Raw genomic sequence first — 7,214 nt, forward strand, 5'->3', positions numbered from 1 at the left:
TATTCTTTATAAATTTAGTTATTTAACTATTTTATTTAAAAATCCCGAGCGTTTAGTTTATATATCATTAAAAATAAACCTTTAAAGCAAGCTACTAATAGAAAATATATTTTAAGGCCGCTAATAAAAGCATGACATGTTAAACACCTTAAGTTTAACTACGTCAGTCGCAAGACGCTGTCAAATTCTTGTTGATTCGTTTCACCGTAATTAATAATTTTTCAGCACTATTTATTTACTCGAATTTGATCATAAGCGTATTACAGTGTTAGCATAATAATATGTATCTATTATATTTTTTAAAAGATTTTTATGTTATACTAAAAATATTTCTAACTAGGTACATACAGTAGACTTATAAAAAATAAGCATGAATCACTCCAGTTTCTAAATCTAACTGATACCATAATTATCCTAGTAATATTATATAATTTTGAATGTAAATAAGCATTAAACTGTATAGATATACGTATAAATCTGAAACCATAAAAATCTCAGTGTTGAATAATTTCAATTTAAATATAAATACATAATATTATACTATTGAATTAACAAAATGAATACTTATCGGTTTTAATAATATTGTACTAAAGTACTATGTTACAAAATCATTAATTATTATTACAAATGTTGTCACTTACACAATTACGCCCAAAAATTGCTCACTTTAGTTACTATTTATGAATTCGGTACTTATATCAGTTTTCAAGTGCCTACGTTAATAAATATTATAATAAGTATATCATGTTTATTTAAAAAAATATATTTATATAGATTGTACATTTGTTGTGAGCATGTCATTAAAAAATACCTTAAAAATAAAACATGTGTATTATAATATATAATAATCCCTTGTTATTCAAAATGTTGAAACGCCTTATAATATAGGCAACAAAAGCTGCATCTTTTCACATGTGATGTTTTTTACAAAATATTTAGATAATAATTAATAATAAATTATAATAAATTGGATCATTATTTGTTAGGTTACTTTTTAATTGCTAAACTCAAGTGTTGCATGTAAGATATCAGAATATTGATAAATAAAAATGCAAACAAAAATAGGTATACGATATTACGATGCCGAATCCTTGCATAGTATACACTAATATACAGCACTATTATAAGTGTGTAGCATCAGTAGTTTAGGTAAACCTTTTGTCTTTCAGTCTTTGTTTATTGACTTTTCGGTATTTTAAATATGTATCTGAATTCTAATTTTCATAATTACAAATTATTTATTCTAAATGGTAGGTTAATGGAATTAGTTGGTTTCTTCACTACCTACTATATTGGTTACTCATTCACAATAATAAATAATAATGTGCACTAACCTAAGTAGCTAAGTATAATAATAAATAATAACCTTCTTGGATCTAATTTCCTAGTGGTTTTCAACAATAGTTCAAAAAAAAAAAAAAAACGATATTATAGTCATATTCTATAGCAGTGGTATTCAACCTTTTTGGACTCTCGACCCACATTTTTAGACCTACATTTTTCGCGACCCACGTAAGCTTTGTAAAAAATGCTAAAATTGCTTAATGTTTTGCAGTAGTACTATTAAAACTGAATACAATACAACATTTTTTTAACTGTAATTTCATTTATTAATTTTCTATGTTTAATAATTAAAAAAATATTTTTTTACCTTATATCATTTTATAAATTTAATTTTTATTTTAAAAAGAAGATTTATCATGACCCAATTTTAAAGCTTACGGGACACAAAAATAGGTCGCGACCCACCGGTTGAAGACCACTGGTCTGTAGTATATTTATTCAAGCGAACACCCATTTTTAATTGAATAAAAAAATCATTTTGACCGTTTCTAATTCTAAATAAGTTTTGATAATATTTGTGTTTTTTAAATGCAATATATTAGTATGTTCCATGATTAGTGATTCATTTGTCCAATTTATTGCTATTAAAAAAATATAATCTTATAAGAATTTTATTAACCGTACAATTATACTTGAACATATACATACTTATAAAATATTTAAATATAATTAAAAGACTCGTTACTATCGCCAACGACCATACCACGTTGAATACACCAGTTCTCGTCCGATCACTGAAGTTAAGCAACGTCGGGCGTAGTTAGTACTTGGATGGGTGACCGCTTGGGAACACTACGTGCCGTTGGCATTTTTTTTAATAAATAAAAATAATATTTTAAATATTTTACATTTTTAAAAAGTGTAACCAAGGACACAATAAATATATATTATAAACTAATTTTTCATTTTATAAAATATCAAAAAAAACACTAATATATATATGTATTATAGATATTATAAGGCTTAATATAAAAACGAACGCTATGACTGATGCTGCTGCAGAAGTAAGTAACTTCATATACAATTTATATTCCTAAGATTAAGAGATTTAAATATGATAATTTTATTTTAGAACGTAAGAGCCGAAGTTGAGAACCCAAAACGAATTACGTCGGAACGCCTTGGAAACTATTTGATCGACGGATGTCAAAATAATAAAACAGATAAACTAAAGTCAAAATTAATATCAGAAAACTTACCCAGAATAAAACTAGCTGGAGTGAAGTCAAACTTATACAATCCAATTCAAAGTACATTTCGAAGGCGTGATATTGAAAATTTACAAGGAAAACTTAGTGATGAATATTCGGGATGTACATTACCGCCAGGATTAGGTCCCTATATAAGCTATATTTATAAGATGAATATTATTTAACTTATACCAAGGATAGTTTTTCTGAAGGTGGTAGGACACGCATATAAAAAGTCCATCACATTCAATAACATGCTATTAAAGTAGGTAAAAATATACTCATAGGCGCTGGATTTTCAATAGTTGGCCAATCAAAAATGTATAATAAAATATTTAAAAGAAACTGTTTAAATTTTTTACAAACCTTTTTCACAGTTATAATTTACCAACTAAAAATAAACTTAAGTGTTTTCGATGTTTCGAGAGTAAAAACTGTAATATCTATTAGGTGAGTAATTTATATGTATAGGTATACTAAAATATATTTGTCTGTACTTCAATAAAATACTATTTCTCACATACTTATTTAAATATTATACATAAAGGAAAATTTTTAATATTAAAAATTTACAATAAGTGTTTGGTGTTGTAGAAAGAAAACAAATTTTATAGATAAGAGCTCGCTGCTCAATCCCCAGAGCTCCCACGTATTAGGCGCATATGTATACTATAACTTTATTATTAAGCTTAATGTATGTATTATATACATATAATTTTTATAAAAAATTTAAGATTTGTCCTTTGAATTTTATCGGGTATGGGTTTGATTTTCATTGCATTAGGGTAAGTCCTTGTCTATTCAACACGGACTAATTTTTATTTTTGTTTGTATTTATTTATTTTTAATATTGTAATAATTTTAAATAAATAATTAAATGTTTTTAGTTGCATTGCAAATTATAATGATCACAAATTTGATCCACCACAAATAGTTTGTCCAGGATATGATATTTTACCCTTGCCACTAAATGCAGAATACCAAAAAAAAACCACTGATGAATTGTCATTTTTGAAACATAAAGATATGTCTGATTTGTGGAAGAAATTTATAGACAACGTACCAATGTCCAAGACCAGAATGAATCATATTCCTAAAAATAAGTATAATAATAATTGTTCTTTAATTAAAATTAAAAAAAAAAAATTAATACCTAATGTGAAACCAATTAAAAAAAATAGTTAGGATAAGTACAATAAGTTTAAAGAAAAATTAACTGTTATTTTTTTTCAAGGTAGACGGTAGGTACCGCTCTGTTATACAATTAGATGTCTAATGGGTCACTATTTTGTGTATGTTAAATTTGAATTCAAATATTCAATGATATATTATCATTTATATACAAAAAAACGATTCTGAGTGGAGACGATCTATCAGCCTAAATAACTAAGTTGATTTCATAATATGTTTTTTGATATAGCTATTAGTTATTTATATTTTATTTTATTTTTGGTAATTAAGTAATTTGATAAATTTTTTTCTAAAAATATTGCATTTATTATATTATTAGTATTTAGTTATTATAATAGTATATAATATATATCTATACTACATTATATCAACTAGACAACTCAAACTGTAATAAACTAATAACATCTTTCTGTAAATACAGTAAAATAGTAAAAATAGATTCATAGTATAAATAGACAATGATATTTTAAAAAATCAAAAATGTCATTGCGTCTAGTAAAATCCATTATACTATAATATACGTGAAAGTTTCTTAATTCCCCCGAAAAATGTTTTTAAAATAAAACAAAATAATAATATCGAATATTATATCTAATAAGTAATTTTGTCTAAATTTAAACTTAAAATGTATATTAAAAAAAATTGCCCTTAAAATATACTAATTACATTTTCAAAACTTAGATAAAAAAGAAAAATTCTTATGAATTTTTAACTACAATAAATTTAGCAATTCGTTGCGATTTTGATGAACTTTGTTAAAATCTAATTTAAAATGAATGTGTATAAAAATAAACGTACCAATGTATTTTCAATAATTTTATATAGGTAGTTATAAGAACAACTTGTGTGGGATCTTGTATTAAATTATTAAAAATTTTGACTTGACGAATAATTTTTATAGAAAAAAATGAGAAAATTGAAAATTTACGATGTTTACTACAATACCTCTAAAATAATTAAAATATTTTGAAAAATGTTATCATATAATAAAAATGAATTTTTTATATACATATGTATTATATAGATTGAAAATGTTCATAATTTTACTTTCACATAACTATTAGCTAATTTTCATGATTTTTTATGAATTTTGTCAGTTTTCTTTAACTTTAATTAAATATTTATATAAAATGTTGTAACTAAAGATTTTCAATACATTTTAATTGAGAATCAACAACTTATGAGGAGCTTTGTATTAAATTTATTAAAAAAAAAAAACTAAAAAATTCTAAAATTTCTTATGCCTATTATTCTATAAATAACTCAAAAACTTAATATAATATAAACATTTGGTAAAAACTTCAAGTATCTATGATTATTCGCTCTTGAGTAATACCAAAAAAACAAAATTGATTTTGTTAAAAATTGGATTTACGTAAAATTGCATTAATTTTTGTTTATTTTTTTGTGCGCGCGCATGTGTGTATTTTTTCCGATCATAAAAATAATTATTGATCATTTTTTATTTATCTGAACTCTCTAAAGCACAAACTAGATCCAATTTTCTACTAAAAACTACTTCCATTTTTGAAAATCAAAGCATTTCGTCGACTGCTTATCGTGTACATAAAAAATATACAATAATATATAAAAAATAAAAACACACATCATAATAAAATCAATACATTCATCGCTCCGCTCAGAATTTAATAGTGCGAGAAACTCATATGTCTATAGTGAACCTATTTGGTTATGCTCATACATCCAATTTTTTTTTTTTTTTGTAATTTAAGTGTATACTTTAAATAATAATAATATTGTGACATTATGTTATGATATATTTATAATCAACAATCATAACAATTTAAACATACTTAGTGCTATGTAGTAAGTAAAATGGATTTGGTACAAACAAATAAACAATAATTAGGTACCTATACATACATTTTTTTTTTCAATGTTATTTATAACAATAAACTAAAATTGCCGTAAAAAAATTAGTAAAAGTAAATAATATATGTTAATAGATATGTTTTTATTTATCTTAGAGATTTTCGTTTTCATAACTATGTGGTGAAATACGTGAAAAAAGACTAAGTGACGAAAAAAGCCGAGAAATTTCCATTTGAAGTAATAACCGTTATACGAAACCAAAAAATATATTTACTATGATTTTATACGCTATCTATTAAACACAACATGCATAATTTCTGTTGTTTTATCGTATCGTCTACAGATGGTGCATGTTAATTTATTAAAACACGTCTTGGTATATTATTATGACTGCAAACTATAAAATTAGTACTTTTTTTTTAACTTTAGCTTAGTGTACAACCTATATTTAACCTATGATCTTATAATAGTTTATATGTATTTTTTTTTTACATAATACAATACAATTTTTTATTTTTTTTATTAAAGATGATTTAGCCAATCGTCACGATTTATTTTAAAGTCCAATGAGTCAAAGTACGTAAATTGCAATATAAGTTTTTCTATATAATAATACTGTACTATAATTAGGTCACCGGTGGAACACGGGAAATAGGACATGAAAAAATAGATATTGTTATTATGTAAAAAATACATGAGTCCATAGTAGGTAGTTTGCGGGGTTTTATCGACTAATGTTGAATAAACATAATTTTAGAATAATGAATACAAAAAATAATGCTCAAATTCCCAATTTTGGTTAGGATATAATAAACACGGAATATTCAAAATGTATATACTCTCTTTTTTCTGATTTTAAGCCGTTGCATATAAATGGGAACCCGGTGAATATTACCTCTTCCCCTGTAACATCGTGTATTTAAATAAATAATATACAATGTAGATACCCTCAATTTGAGGACTTATATTTTTTATACATTTCCTATTACACGTCCTGAATTTCTCAATAAGACATCGAAGCCCACCGCTCTTGGAATGCGACTCATTCATCCCGACAAGTTTTCGTGATCGCCATCTCGCCTGCCTTAAAAGTGGAATGAGGAACGGGTCTGTGAATAAATTTATATTGTAATTGACATTTAATATGTACCGTCCTAATATTATGGGTATACATCATACAATTACAGATAGGTACACTTACTATAATTTCTATTACGGGTAAATTCTTTATTCTATAACCAAACTGGCAAAACGATGATGCACGGCCATAATAAAGTAAGAATCAAGAATAGACTAAATGAGGTTGCCTCAATGCTATATAATAATGTACAGTGTAAATGCTGCGGGAATGGCGAAATATTAAAATTAATTCTGCCAGATAATGAAGTAATTGATGAGTATAAAGTCTACAAAAATCGAAAGTTCGATTTTCTGTTATAAATATATAATAATAACTATGATTATTTACTAGGTATGTGGAGATAAATGATAAAATAAAGTAAATACCGCCTTATACTTGATAACATTTAAATAACATAATAAATAATAATATACCTAGGTAAATTTTTGTTTTAACAAAAATATTGACGCTCTCAAGTAACGGTTTTATATAATGCATGGAGGGCGAAGAATAAAGATTCTTTAATCTTCATTTAG

The 7,214-nt window shown here is 24.8% G+C and overlaps 1 non-coding gene and 1 pseudogene across 1 annotated transcript; both read left to right on the forward strand.

Annotated features, from left to right (window-relative positions):
* The first annotated feature begins 2,033 nt into the window (after positions 1–2,033).
* LOC113550730 lies at positions 2,034–2,152 on the forward strand. The gene has a single exon (XR_003405041.1). It is a non-coding gene; the product is annotated as a 5S ribosomal RNA (ribosomal RNA).
* A 175-nt stretch (positions 2,153–2,327) lies between these two features.
* On the forward strand, positions 2,328–5,762 carry LOC113559120 (annotated as a pseudogene).
* The last annotated feature ends 1,452 nt before the right edge of the window (positions 5,763–7,214 follow it).

The sequence above is a fragment of the Rhopalosiphum maidis genome, chromosome 1, assembly GCF_003676215.2.
Source record: "Rhopalosiphum maidis isolate BTI-1 chromosome 1, ASM367621v3, whole genome shotgun sequence".
Lineage (NCBI taxonomy): Eukaryota > Metazoa > Arthropoda > Insecta > Hemiptera > Aphididae > Rhopalosiphum > Rhopalosiphum maidis.